This window comes from Apium graveolens, unplaced genomic scaffold, assembly GCF_009905375.1.
Source record: "Apium graveolens cultivar Ventura unplaced genomic scaffold, ASM990537v1 ctg6631, whole genome shotgun sequence".
Taxonomy (NCBI): Eukaryota; Viridiplantae; Streptophyta; class Magnoliopsida; order Apiales; family Apiaceae; genus Apium; species Apium graveolens.
In genome coordinates, this window is record NW_027419648.1 from 1 (window position 1) to 14,721 (window position 14,721).

A 14,721-nucleotide genomic window follows, 5' to 3' on the forward strand; every position below is an offset into this window, starting at 1 on the left:
GGATAATACCTTCTAGGTTTCTCCTGTCGTAAGATACTGTTAGATACATGCTAGGCTTCAGAGGTAAAGAATGATGCAATTATTTGGAAGTTTGTTGTGATTACCTTAGGTTCAATATTTGATAAGGAGCTACTAAGACTATCAGTAAAGCATTAAATGGCAACTCCAGTTCACCTAGAGCAGAAAAGATACTGGGTAAGAGCTCAAGAATGCAGTAATAGTTTAAATATTAAAGACATAAAACTGCAAAGATACAAGTAAACAACAAGTAGTCCAGTTGTGCTTCCTGTACTTCATATGCACCAAGTAATATATTGATGTATTACATCGAAACTAATAGAAGCCTCATAAAGCATTGACCTTTCATATCCATTTGGTTTCTTAAAACACTTATACTCCTCGTAGTACAGCAGGCTAGTACTTGCAAACCATAATATACACTATTGATGTCCATTTATTTCCCTTGTGAACATTAGAAACTAGTTGAGTTGCAACATTTGATCAACACCACAGCAAAAAGGCCTTACAAAAAAGGCAGGGTGTATGTTATTTAATGATAGCTTTAAGCACTTTTCCCTTGCGGTAGGTTAACGAACACGAGCCATTTATAATATGGTGCAAAAACTAGATGAGAGAGATACTAATAACTCTATGCTTATTCGAGTTTTTATTGGCGATCAACTTATGCTTGATTGAATTACAGTAAGATCTTAGACTGATACAACACCAAAGGAGTTCATTTTACTGGAGTATGAGAAAGTGTAAGGCGTGAAAGGGTATGGCACTATTGATTCCATGGTTTAGAATTTGGTTATTAGAAACAACATATGTATGAAATGATGCAGATAACACCAGAAAGAAGACTCAAAGAAGTGAAGATAATTCAGAAAAAGGGTACAAATGCAGGAGGATCCAGTAATGGTAATCACAAGCATCAAAAGTATAGATACAAACAGGTGCAGGCATAAACATATACAAAAGACCACAGTGACCAGACTATGTAATTGTCGTGTCCTTGATCCTAGTCTTTTTGTGAATGCTGTTGAGTCTTAATTTCATACCGTACACTCCACCAGGAACCAAGACTAGACAACATCAATTATGATATATAAAAATTCTACAAATTAGAAGTTACTTGTGTAAGTATTTTTTAGATATACAATTTGGCTAATTCGGGGGATATATTGTGTGTACCGGGGATATGGAAGAAGAGACTAATAAGAAGAGCCAAAAATGCAGTCCAAACTCCATACTTTACCCTATAAATTACAGTTTAGTAAGTCTACAAAGCAGGTTGTTGAGTGATATTGATCATTGTAATGGAGATCAAGGAGATCATATATAAATTTCCATTTCCAATACAAGTATGTTCACAAAAAAGGCAAAGAGGTACTTGATCCAGGAGATGATGCTCGCAGGTGCTTGTAGAGCAAATATCGGAACAATGAAAGGTTTCTGTATCGAAGTTCCACTTGCAAGCATTAAGATCCTATGATGAGAAATAGATACTCATTAGAACATATTATTAAGTTCTCTACGATACACAATAGCATTATACATTAATTCTGCTAAATGACCTTACAAATCAGGATTTCAATGCAAAGAATAAACAAGGAGTTAACAATCTACACAATTAGTAAATAACCTAATTAAACTTTTGCTTTAAACATGAACTTAAATAGTATTTCTACAACAATGTAAATTGAAATAAGCGCAAAAAGACTAATGACTTGTACTAACTAAAGATCAAGATTAATCGCGAATGAAATGGTGTTGATCCATTGAAGATTAATAGATGAATGAGGCGCATAAGAACAAACAGTACTGCTAAATCCTCCTTTGCGCTGCAGCATGATATGAATCAATTCTCCTCCTGATGATACTGTATAAAAACATGAACATAAACAACTAAAAAATTACGAGAGTGTTGTGTGAGTGCATTTAACTATCAAAAGAAATATGAGTTGTGTTTAATTACATTGTTGAGCAGAAGTCTACTTACTGACCTGAGAGAGAGAGGGAGGGAGGGAGGGAGAGAGAGTGAGAGGGAGAGATCACCTAGAGAGAGAGAGAGAAATTACCAAGAGAGAGAGAGATCACCTAAAGAGAAAGCATCTACCTTCACATGTTCTGGACAGGTGACCTTATGTGTTTTGAAATTGAAACTTTATTGATGAATGTTATGTGCAGCCAAAATAAACCAAAGCTACTTTCCATCATAAGGTGCAAACAAGAAGGTCCAGCTCTCCTTTGGACTCCAAATCTAATTTCATTTCCAAGACTTATTTACCCCCATGGCCTATATATACACAGAATACTCCATACTCTTTTTCTTCCTTCCCTTGTACATGGTCTACAATCAAAACATACAAAAAGATACTTAAATAAATACTAACTTAATTACAGTAACATAAATTCAAAGCAATAATTCAAATCGATAGCGGTACCCAGTATTTTCCATGGCTGATTGCTTCATACATGTGAAAATCAAGCCAATTGTAGAAAAATTACAACTTGGATTGAATAATCGAAAATCAATTTCACATAGGTTTTTCAAACTACGGTTTGAATTTGCAGGAGAGGCTAGATTTTGTGATGGAGAGAAAGAGACGGATGAGATAGATAGGGTAAGTTATGAGTGTGACAGAGAGAGGCTTTGAGAGATGGTGTGTTAATCTGAGAGGAGATTTGAGATGAAAGAGATGAAGAGAGGGTTGTATTGAAAGAGGGGGCGGTGAAAAAAATTTGTAAAGGGGGGAAACGAAAAGAATTTTTATTAAGGGAGAAATATAGGAGGGAACAGAATTTTGATTTAAGTGTAATATAATACTATGCACACGCTGTTTTAAAATATCATATAATTTTGATTTAAGTGTAACACAATCCACTAGACTAAAACATGTTATTTGCATAAATGTGCTACAGTACTTATTTGTTACATAAGCTACACTCTTGATCGACGGGACTATAAGATTCATCCATCGAGACTATATTAGATCATGCGTCCAGAGTTACAAAATTCCTAACTTAAATCTACTAAGGTGTTTGTTTAACTTATCATCAAGTTCAGAACACAACATATATAATATATTTGACTTAGTTTTAGAAAATTAGTTTGCATAAAGAGAATCACACTTTATGTTAGGATAAGGATTCTTTGTCTTATGAAGGTATAATACATTATATATTACTGGTTTATAAACATGCATAATCTTTATTTTTACTTTTTAAATACATATTTGCATAAGTAGTATTATTAGTAAAATATTTAATACTTTAAATTATGTATAAAATCTAAGTTAAAATTTAGGGAGAAAAAATGGAGTTTCAAGAAAAAAATCAATTTATTGGGTTTCAAACGTTGATTTGCTTGGTAAGGTCGTGTTAAGTTCTATAAATTGGTTTTTGACAATTTTACTTACTGCCATTAAAAACTAGCGAAATAATTTTTAATTTTTTTATGATTTAAAATTATTATCAAATTGATATAATCCAAAAATTAATGATAAAAGATGATTATCAATTTTACTTTAAATTTCTATTCAATTTATTATAACCATTTATTCTTTGTTTTGATTTTTAATATATTTTACAATATCTACTAAGACTCAATTTAGATTATTCGAATATAAAATATACATGTGTATCAGAATATGTTATTTATTTGTTTATTATAGGCCGTAACGATTTTTGATAGATTTGTCCCCTTGAACTAATTTCGAGCTAAATAAAAATTTCAAATAAAAAATGTTTGTTAATTTGAAATAGGTAAACAAAAAGGATTCAAACTCAAGCCAAAACAAATAAAAATATAATCATTTATTAAATTTTGTTTTATTTAATTTTGTGTCTACCTTTATTTCTATAAATCAGATTTTGGCAATTTTATAATTTAGTTATAACTTACCAAATAAACGAGTTTTTAGGCCTAATTTGGATATTTTTAATATTTTTGGGCCTACATTTTGGGCCAATAATTTCACTAATTTGGATATTTTGTGCCTAAGCTTTTTTACCTTAATTACCTTGTTTAATTTGTAAGGGCCCATTAACAAAACTCGGCTATATCATCAGGGTGAGCCTAAAAGTATTAAGACATATATGTTTTAGCTTGATTCATGGAGGTCAGTTTTCTTCTAGTTTTTTTTAATAAAATTACATCTTCCATCTTATATAGGTTGAACCTAGTTTGGTTGAACAAAAATATTTGAACAACAATGCATATTTATTTTGTTTGTAGGAAACAATGAAGAAAATGCTCAATGAAATCAATCAGAGATGGAGGTAAGAAAATCAATCAAATCTATTGTAAATTCTCCTTTTTAAATTGTTAGTTCATTATTTGTGTTATTTGTGTGGTAGTTAATTGATAAGTGTACTAAACTGTTACTTGTTTATGTTTTGTTTATAAATTATTAATAATTTATTAGGAAATACTAGAGGTAAGAAAATGAATCCAAATGATATATGTTATTTGTTACAAATAAACCCTTATTTACATTAATTTCACTGATAGCAATATTTGAAATTATCACCTCAACAATGCCAAATACCATGTCATTTGTACCAAATTTTCTTATCTAATTTGGTATGAATAGCACTAATCATTTTTTTTATTATAATCATATATGTTGCATTTAATTCCTTTTTTGAATAGGATACTTTTTCAAATATTACTTTTTTTCAATAATTATAAATATATTTTATAGTAAAATCTTTATATTTTTCTTAGTTATTTAAGTTAGAATATAAAATATTTATAAGGAAGAAGGAAAACAGAAGATTCTGACAATCTTGTATGTAGATAATTGTGATTACCGTTATACTATTAAAATGGAACATGCCTTATGATTATTGTTATGGTGAACACTCTTGTTTTTAAACATGGATCTACTAATATATAGAATAACATGAAGGTTTTTGGAACCTTCTACTGTGTGTATCTTTTCATCTTCAGAATACCAATGGTCCTGGTAAGCGGACTATCTCAGCTACAATTTTGGGATTATTCTGATTTGTTTGCTTATTATTTAAGTTACTGTTATAAGTTGTTAGATGATAACGATGTTGGGTTTATTATCTAAACATGTTACTAGTACTTTTATTTCACTACAAGAAAACTGTCAATAGACATCACACATTAGACATGGTTAGGTTTGCCACTGATGTTAAAAGAATTTATAACATCACCCCATTTTTATGATGTCTATGTTATTTTAAAACATCGGTTATTTTAAAACTGATGTCTAAAGTTCCAAAAAAAATTCACTCCGCCATTTTATTTTTGTTTCCGCCTTAGCCAAATAAATTTCCCCCCTTAGCAAATATTCTCCCCCCTTTTTGTTTTTCCCCCACGAGACACATAACTTAAAAAACTAAAAACTAAAAAAAATGAACACACATAAGCTCTCTCTCTCTCATCCGACTCTCTCGCTCCGACTCTCTCACCCCACCATCATCATCTCCACCACTCACCACCCCACTCACCACACATCACCGCCGCTCACCACCATCATCTCCACCACTCACCACCATCATCTCCACCATCTCTCTCCATTTTTCTATGTAAGCTCGTAAGAGGATAAGCTTGAATTAGGATCTTCTCTACTTGGTTATCATTTTAGAAACTCGAATTGGTAAGTGAATTTACTATATTATTTTGAAATAGGGTCTTCTCTGTGAGTACTTTTCAATTGGTGTTTTTTAAAATCGAAACCCTGAATTTTTAATTTTGGTTTTTTTTGAAATTGTAACCCTAATTTACTTATTTGAATATGTTTAATAGAATTGACGTTGCCGGAGATGATATTAGTATTGGTACATCACTGCCTCTTGTTATTTATCTGTTGCTTCAAATTTTATATCTGATGATGAGCTTTAGATTTACTAGAATAATTTTGATTGGTTGTATAAATAAGGAACTACATCTGTATGTGATAGTTAAAGTACATGTGAAAGAAAACTGATCCAATCTATGTTTTTGTTTATTTTGGTTTTATATTATGACCTTTTACTTGCCTTTTAGTTTGGATCTAGAGGAATGAACATCTAAAAGCTTGTTTGTGCTCGTCTGCTGGATCTTTCCTGCAAAAGTTCGTCACTGATTAATGATTTATCAATATTTATGTTCGAAATAGCTCATGTTGCTTTAATTTTGTGGAAAGTTGAAACAGATGTATGTGCCATGCTCTGTAGTTGACAAAAAAAAATTTTGTTTAACACTATGACCTGGTTTAGTTTTGGTTGAGTCTTGTATGTGTCATAAAATAACATGTTGTTAGTTAAAACTTAAATATGGATACTACTTTCAGTATTCTGATTTCTGTATTATTGTTGCAATGATTCTGTATTGGCTGCTAAGAACTTGATGCTTATTAACAGGATTCGCGGGGATGAATGATGTGGGAAACTTCAGATCTTATAATAAGACTAATACATGATTAAGCCCCCAATGAATAGGTTTGGTGATCATGTGAATTTCTCATCTGGGCCTTCTTCTCACTCGAGGTTCATGCCTCTGAGTCCTCGGAGGAACCATTCCCAGAGCTTTTGGTCAGCTTCGCGTTGTCTTTCTGTATGGTTTTGTTGAGATACTTGCTAATTTTTGTCTGCATTTTTTTGTGCAGTGTAGTGAACTAAACATATCTTTAAATTAAGCTTCCTAGCATGACCTCTTAGAGCTGTAGTAAATTAGAACTCTCCTTTCTACAGATCCCTTTTGGGGAATCGTATCCAAGGTTCGATTCCTCAGGAACTAGCCAACATCGCTACTCTTCAGGAGCTGTAAGTGAAAATGTGATCTATATGACTTGGATTTCAAGTATAACCTTTGGTTGACTTAATCTGAGCTGAACTTTTCAGGTTTTTGGAAGATAATCTACTTGAAGGGCCTATTCCTCGAAACTTTGGAAGTTTGATTGGCTTGAGGAGATTGTAAGAATTAAATTACATGCCTAAAGGGTTCTTCATGAGGGCTTTTATCTATTACATAATGTGTTCACATTTTTATCATAATTAAAACATAATTACATAATGCTTTAACACTTCTATCATTATTTATCTATTGATGGAAATCTTGCAAACAATCTACACAACGTTGTTTCTGCAAATAAATTAAATGGAACAATACCAGAAACATTTGGCAACCTGAGGAATCTAGAGGATTTGTAAGTACTACTTCATCTATACTATATATTTCTAAGTTTAACAGAGTCTTAAAATATCTACTCCTTGCAGTAGGATAGATGGGAATGATTTCTCTGGGAAGATACCCGATTTCATTGGAAACTGGACAAATATGACAAGACTGTGAGTAATTTTGGTCGATTATGCTTCAGTTTGGTTCTACTTGGTTGTTAGTACATATTCTAGAAACTACGGTTACATATACCTCTCAATAAACTTCAAATTTTGTGCAGGGACTTGCAGGGAACAGGACTGGAGGGTCCAATTCCATTGAGCATATCCCGTCTGAGAAATCTAATAGAACTGTAAGAACTGCTCAAATATCTAGCCAATGTTTAATACCTTCATGACTTTCTATCATTGTAGTTGATTTTTGGTTTGGTTTTGAGATCAGTTGATTACTTCTGTGTTCTGTTGATAGGAGGATATCTGATCGGACTGGAAGAAATTTTACTATCCCAGATTTAAAAGATACAATCCTTGCATGTGCTGTAAGTCGTACATAAATTTTGTCTGATGCAGATGTGTTTCCCTGAAAAAATTAGTTAACATTTCTTTCTTTTGCAGGATATTAAGAAATTGCTTGATCAATGGTGCACTTCCAGAATACTTTGGAGTACTTGGTCAACTAAAAACCCTGTAAGCTAACTTTTATTATTGCTCAATACGGTACTAATTTCTGGTAATGGAGTTCCTCACAATGTATGTCTGTGCATGCGCGTGTGAGGGATTACAATGTACTATATATGTTTTCACAGATGCATTAGTCGATACAAGCACACAACAAGACCTATATTTTTAAGTATTACTATGTAGAATTCATTAGCACATTCAGAGACTCTCCTTATATAATTTAGTTACACTGTTCTGTCTATGCATATAAAGAAGAACATTGTAAATTATAAGGGTACTTCTGGATTTCTCGTCGAAGTTCAAATACTTTCTCTCTATCCAATATTTTGTTGTTCATTGGATTTATAACCAGCAACTCAGTCTTCTTGTTATGTCGGGAATGGTATTTTCAAAAGTATTGTTCTACTTTTACAGTTAGGTCCTAAAAATTAGCTTTATATGCTTGTGTAGCGTGTGATGTGCCATTTGAATGCAAAAACCTGCAGAAACATGTATGCTAGGAAATATATCAAAATTTTATCATTTTGAGTTTTATTTTATTTGTTTGCAGAGATCTGAGCTTTAATCGGTTGACTGGCCAAATACCAGATTCAATGGCGCTCTTAAACGACCTTAGTATACAATATCTGTATGTGAATTTGTTTCAAATACTTCTTATAAGAAATTATTACCTTCCAGGAACACATGCAACTAACTCGGATAGCTGGACTTGCATAATTTATCTCTTTCCTATACCTGTTTACTTTAGCCTGTATGTAATTTGCAAACTAATGTACTCAGAAGTGTGACACCAACTTGTAATCGAATGTAGGTATCTGAATCACAATTCATTGACTGGAGAGATACCAAGTTGGATTTTGGCAGCAAAGAAAATTTGTTAGTTCTTTACACACTTTGAGTTCAATATATCATCTAGATTTAGAGAAACCACATGCCAGGATGGATCATTATTAAGTTCCATGTTTATCGTATTCACAAATTTCATAATTGTATTGGCTGCAGTGATGTATCTTACAACAATTTTTCATGGACAGCTGAATATAACTGCCAGCCATCTAATGTATAGGTTTCTTCCTGCTTCATATACTCTTTAAACTAAATATCAATATTTCTTTAAATTCCTTTTGTATCTTTTACAGGAATCTTGTATCCAGCATGTCATCTTCAAAAAATAATTCGTAAGTTTCTATAGACATGATATCTACTAGTTTTTATAAGCACGCCATGAACTAGCTTAGTTTATTTTGTAGAGTTGCTCGGTGCTTAAAGAAAGATCTTCCCTGCTCCCGAAAACCTCAATGTAAGTGCAACAACAATCTTACTCTTCAACTATGATGTCGAGTTGCTTCCAAATCAAGATCACCTCCATATTCTGAGACAAAGAGCTATTGTGAAACCCGCAGATTACTCACTTTTATCAACTGTGGAGGGACTAAACGGAGTGGGAGTCATGGACTGGATATAGCATCAAAGTAAAGTTGTTGCAAAACCAGCTTACTTTGTGCGCAAAACTCTTGATTTGGTTGATCTTGCTGAAAATCCTGTAAATATTTCATCAAATAATCTTTGTAGTTTGCACTGGCACTCTAGAATTTCAAATATATATTAATTCTCAGATCTTCCAATTGCAGCATTTAACTTCAAAAATAAAAATAGTGAAATACTGAGATGCAAACACGTATTTTAATGAATTAATACTGATGTCAAAAAATAATTGTACATCACTTTTAATGAATAAATAATGATATCTCAAAAATAATTATACATCACTTTTAAAGAAGAAAACTGATGTCAAAAAAGTTAATGTACATCAATTTTGATAAAAAACTGATGTCAAAGATATATTCAAGTGTAAATTGAACATAGACATCACTTTATTTGGGATATAATTGATGTCTATGTGCAACTATAGACATCGCCTTTTACTGAATAAATCGATGTTTAATATCTGATTTTACATCACCTAAAAGAAAATATATGATGTCTATGTTGTAAAAAACATAGCTCATTATATGTTTAATCTGTTGTAATAAGTGTAATTTATTTATTAAATTATTTATTTCTAACATTTTTTGTAAAAAAACAATGCATGGACATCAGTTTTTTTTCCAAAAACGATGTCTAAGCTAGTAAAGACATCGGGTTATGGCCGATGTCTAGAATAGACATCACCGACATCAACATCGGTTGCCAAACAACATAGACATCGGCCAAAAACCGATGTCTATGGACTTTTTTCTTGTAGTGTTTGTTTCTGCATTTGAAAATTATGTACATTTCTTGTATGCACTGATTTCAGTTTAATCCCAATACAAGTTTTACTCAGAAATCTATACATTTTGTCTAATAATCAGTTTAATCTCTACATCTGGTATCAGAGCTCTCTGTTCTTTCCTCTACTTGACTCACATCTCATTGGCATAGAAGATGGCTCAGTCGAGCAAGCACAAGGAAGGGCAGATTGGGTTGAGTTTTCCCATGCTAACAAAGGCAAATTATACTGCTTGGGCAATGAAGATACGGGTATTCATGCAAGCACATAGCCGGCGGGAAGCAATCGATCCTAGGGATCCAAAGGCTGCTGTGGAAGATAAGATCGACAAGCGAGCTTTGGCTATGATCTATCAGAGTATTCCAGAAGAATTGTTGTTGACGCTTGTAGAACGAAAAACCGCAAAGGATGCCTGGGAGGCAACAAAAACGGTGTCACTAGGGGCTACAAAGGTCAAACAAGAAAAGGATCAAACACTTAAATCTTAATTTGAATCTATAAATATGAAGGACACAGATCAACTAGATGATTTTTGTATGAAATTAAATGGCCTGGTTGCGAGAATCAGGGAACTTGGAAAGACTATTGGAGAAGAATACGTTCTGAAAAAAATGCTATGGGCGGTGCCTGCCAAATTTCTGAAAATAGCGTCAGCTATCGAGCAATTTGGAAACATTGAAACTATGTCAGTTGAAGAAGTAATAGGCTCACTAAAAGCTCATGAGGAATGACTATCTAGTCAAGGTGATAGCAAAGAAGAACATCAACTCCTGTTGACCGAGGAGGAATGGTCCCAACGTGAGAACAACACTAGAAAGCTCCTGCTTACACGCGAGGAATCGTTGTGAAGGCCGAACAGAGGTGGGTCTCAGGTTGGAAATAACCACTGTGACAGAGATAATCAGGATGGTCGAAGACGAATTGGCAGAGGCAAAATAAAATATTTCAACTGTGGAGCCTATGGTCATTTTTCCGTTGAATGCAGAAAACCGAGAAGGGACAAAATACAATGTGGAGAAGCCAATCTAACACAAACATATGACGAGGAACCTGCACTCCTAATGGCCATGAATAATGAAGGTGCAGACGACTTGATTCTCTTTCTGAAGGTGCAGGCTTGAACACAAAAACTTTAGAGGAGGTCTCTGATATTTGGATAATGGGGAAAGTAACCATATGACTGGGTGCCGTGAAAAATTTCAAACTCTGAATAAAAAAAATGAAGAGAAAGGTTAAATTTGGTGATGGATCTCTGGTACAAATCGAGGGTAAGAGCACAATAAGAATTGTTTGCAAGAATGGGGAGACACGAGCACTACAGGATGTGTAATATATACCCACACTGAAAAGCAATATTATTAGTATGGGCCGCTTTCTGAAGAAGGAAATCAAGTGGTATTGAATGGAAAAAAACTTGTGGGTCTATGATAGTTGTGGGAGACTGGTTATGCACGTAAAATGCTCTCCAAATCGACTCTACAAAATACGCATTGAAGACAACAAGGAAGTTTGCTTACATACAAAGGAGGAAGAAAAGGTATGGTTCTGGCATACACGCCTAGGCCACGTCAATTTGAATACAATACAGCTGATGTCTAGGATTCAAATAGCACATGGTCTTCCATCCACAAATCAACCAAAAGAGCTTTGTAATGGGTGCATTATGTCAAAACAATCATGTAAGACTTTTCCTACTCACTCTCATTTTACTTTTAAGCATGCATTAGAATTAATACATGGGGGTCTTTTTGGGCCTATTTCACCTTCTACTCCTGCTAGCAATAGATAATTCATGCTATTAGTAGATGATTACACTCGTATGATGTGGATTTACATGCTTAAATCTAAAAGTGAAGCATTAAATTATTTTAAGAAGTTCAAGTTACTGGTCGAGAACAACTCTGTAAAACAAAGCATTCAGGTGTTCTTTACTGATCGTGGGGGGGAGTTTTGCTCCAAAGAATTTGATGACTTTTCTGGACAAGAAGGCATTTTGAGGCATTATACTGTTCCCTACAAAACACAGCACATCAAAATGGTGTAGTAGAGCTCCATAATCGTACCGTGGCAGCAATGACTAGAAGCTTGCTCAAGGAAAGGGGGGTTCCTGCACAAGTCTGGGGTGAGGCTGCAAGACATGTCGTATACATCTTAAACAGGCTCCCAACTCGAGCATTCTCACATATAACTCCGTATCGAGCATTCTCACATATAATTCCAGTCGTGTTCACTCATAAACTCGATGATAGAAGTAAAATGTTAGTTCACTTTGGATGAGAATGAGGAACCAAGGCGTATCAATTGTACGACCTAGATTCCGGAAAAATTCATGTGAGTAGAGACGTTATTTTTAACGAAGGAAAAGGGTGGAACTGGGATAAAGGTGCAAATCAAACCGCTGATAGGTGCACTCAAATCAACGCTTCCCAAGTTCAAATTGATTTTGCATTGATGCACCAAAAATATATGAGCAACACGCACCAGCAAATTCCAAGTCTTTCAGTGAAGGTTCTAACTCCGAAAGTGCTTCCTCACCAGACACACCATTCATACCAAGGTCTGTTTCTTCATCTGACGTTAAGGAGACTTAGTTCTAGTGGTTCCAGCACTGATAGTGAACCAAACATATGAGAGAACTCTCAGACATTTATTGAGTTATGAGGAAGTTAAAATCGAGGATGAATTGGTGCTATCAAATGTAGATGCACCAATAAATTTTGAAAAGCTGTCAAAACTCAGGCTTGGAGGGATGCGATGAATACATAAATTACTACTATAGAAAAGAACAAGACATGAAAACTTATAGATTTTCCAAAGGGCCATAAAGCAATCGACTTGAACTGGGTGTTCAAGTTGAAAAAGGATCAAAATGGAGAGGTAATCAAACATAAGGCTCATTTGGTGGCTAAGGGCTACGTGCAGCGCCATGGTATTGATTATGATGAGGTTTTCACCCCGGTCAAAATATTAGAAATGGTTCGCTTACTTTTGGCATTGGCAACCAAGAACGAATGGGAAGTACATCACATTGACGTCAAGTCCGCTTTCCTAAATGGTGTTCTCTCGGAAGAAGTCTATTTCTCAACCTAAAGGCTATGTGAAGAAGGGGAAAGCACAAAAAGTTTATAGATTATTCAAGGCCCTATACGGGTTACGACAAGCACCCCGAGCTTGGTACTTACAGTTAAACAAGTGTTAGTTGAAGCTTGGTTTCGTGAAATGTCCCTATGAACTTGCTGTGTACACACGAAAGGAAGGGTCTGAAATCTTGATTATGGGCGTCTATGTTGATGATCTAATTATCACTGGCACCACTATTTCTAACTTTGTCAAATTCAAGGGGGATGAGTTATGAATTTGACATGGCTGAACTTGGAAGATTGTCATATTACTTGGGCTTGGAGGTCAAACAAGGCAATGGTTATAAAACTTAAACAGACTGCATATGCGGCAAAGGTGCTTCAAAATGTAGGCATGAGTGATTGCAAGGCTGTGACGTATCCTATGGACTTCACCCTGCAGATCGATGCTGATTCAGATAGTGAACTGATAAATTTAACTCATTACAAGAACTTGGTTGGAGGGCTAAGTTACTTGGTTTACACTCATCCTACATAATATATGTTATGGGAATAGTCAGTCACTATAGAAAAACCCACTATAATGCATCTGAATGCCATAAAGAGAATATATCGGTATGTCAAAGGTACTCTACACTACGGTTTGGTATACACAAAGGGACATGGAAACTATATTCTTTAGGATTCTGACAGTGACTTTACTGTGGGTGTGTGGAGGATAGAAGAGCACGAGTGGGATGGCATTTTATCTTGATGAAAGCTTAATTTTTTGGGTGTCACAGAGGCAGCGTTGTGTGGCTTTTTCATCGTGTGAAGCTGAATTTATGGCAGCCATAACTGTTGCATGTCAGGACATATGGTTGCAGCGAGATCTTGTTCAGATCTCAGATATCAAACCAGGTCCTGTTGTTATATATATCGATAATAGGTCTGTAATTGATCTAGCAAAGGATCTAGTTTTCCATGGATAGTAAGCATATTGACGTGCGATACCATTTTATTCGAGAATGTGTTGAGCAAGGTCTGATCGTAATTAAACATATCAATACAAGTGAGCAGCGCTGATATCCTAACTAATGCTTTGTCTGCAGCTAAATTTTAGAAAATGAGAAGCTTGCTTGGAGTGAAGAATTTAGAACATGTTTATACTAAGGGGGAGCATATTGGGTTTATTATCTAAACATGTTCCTGGTACTTTTATTTGTTTCTGCATTTGAATAAATTATGTATGTTGTAGAGTCAGACTTGGTCTAAAGTACTTGCAAGTTTGTAGGAGATAGTGTAGGACGTGCACTGGGTTTTAGGTAGTAGTTGGTTAGTCAACTCTTTTATTTTCTTGTATGCACTGATTTCAGTTTAATCCCAATAGAAGTTTTACTCAGAAATCTCTACATTTTGTCCTATAATCAGTTTAGTCTCTACAAAGGACAACTTTGAGGGCTTTGAATGACAAGAACCGTTCAAGCCGCCAAAAGGTTGTTGGCTAAGTCGAAAGGTTGCTGGATAAGTCGAAAGGTTGCTGGTTACATGGAGGCCGAGTTCCATGTACCA

General features: G+C 34.4%; 1 long non-coding RNA gene across 1 annotated transcript; it reads left to right on the top strand.

Moving 5' to 3' along the window:
• Positions 1-6,454: 6,454 nt before the first annotated feature.
• On the top strand, positions 6,455-7,309 carry LOC141703417 (uncharacterized). Its single transcript, XR_012567530.1, has 4 exons — positions 6,455-6,574; positions 6,712-6,783; positions 6,862-6,933; positions 7,237-7,309. It is a non-coding gene; the product is annotated as an uncharacterized LOC141703417 (long non-coding RNA).
• The last annotated feature ends 7,412 nt before the right edge of the window (positions 7,310-14,721 follow it).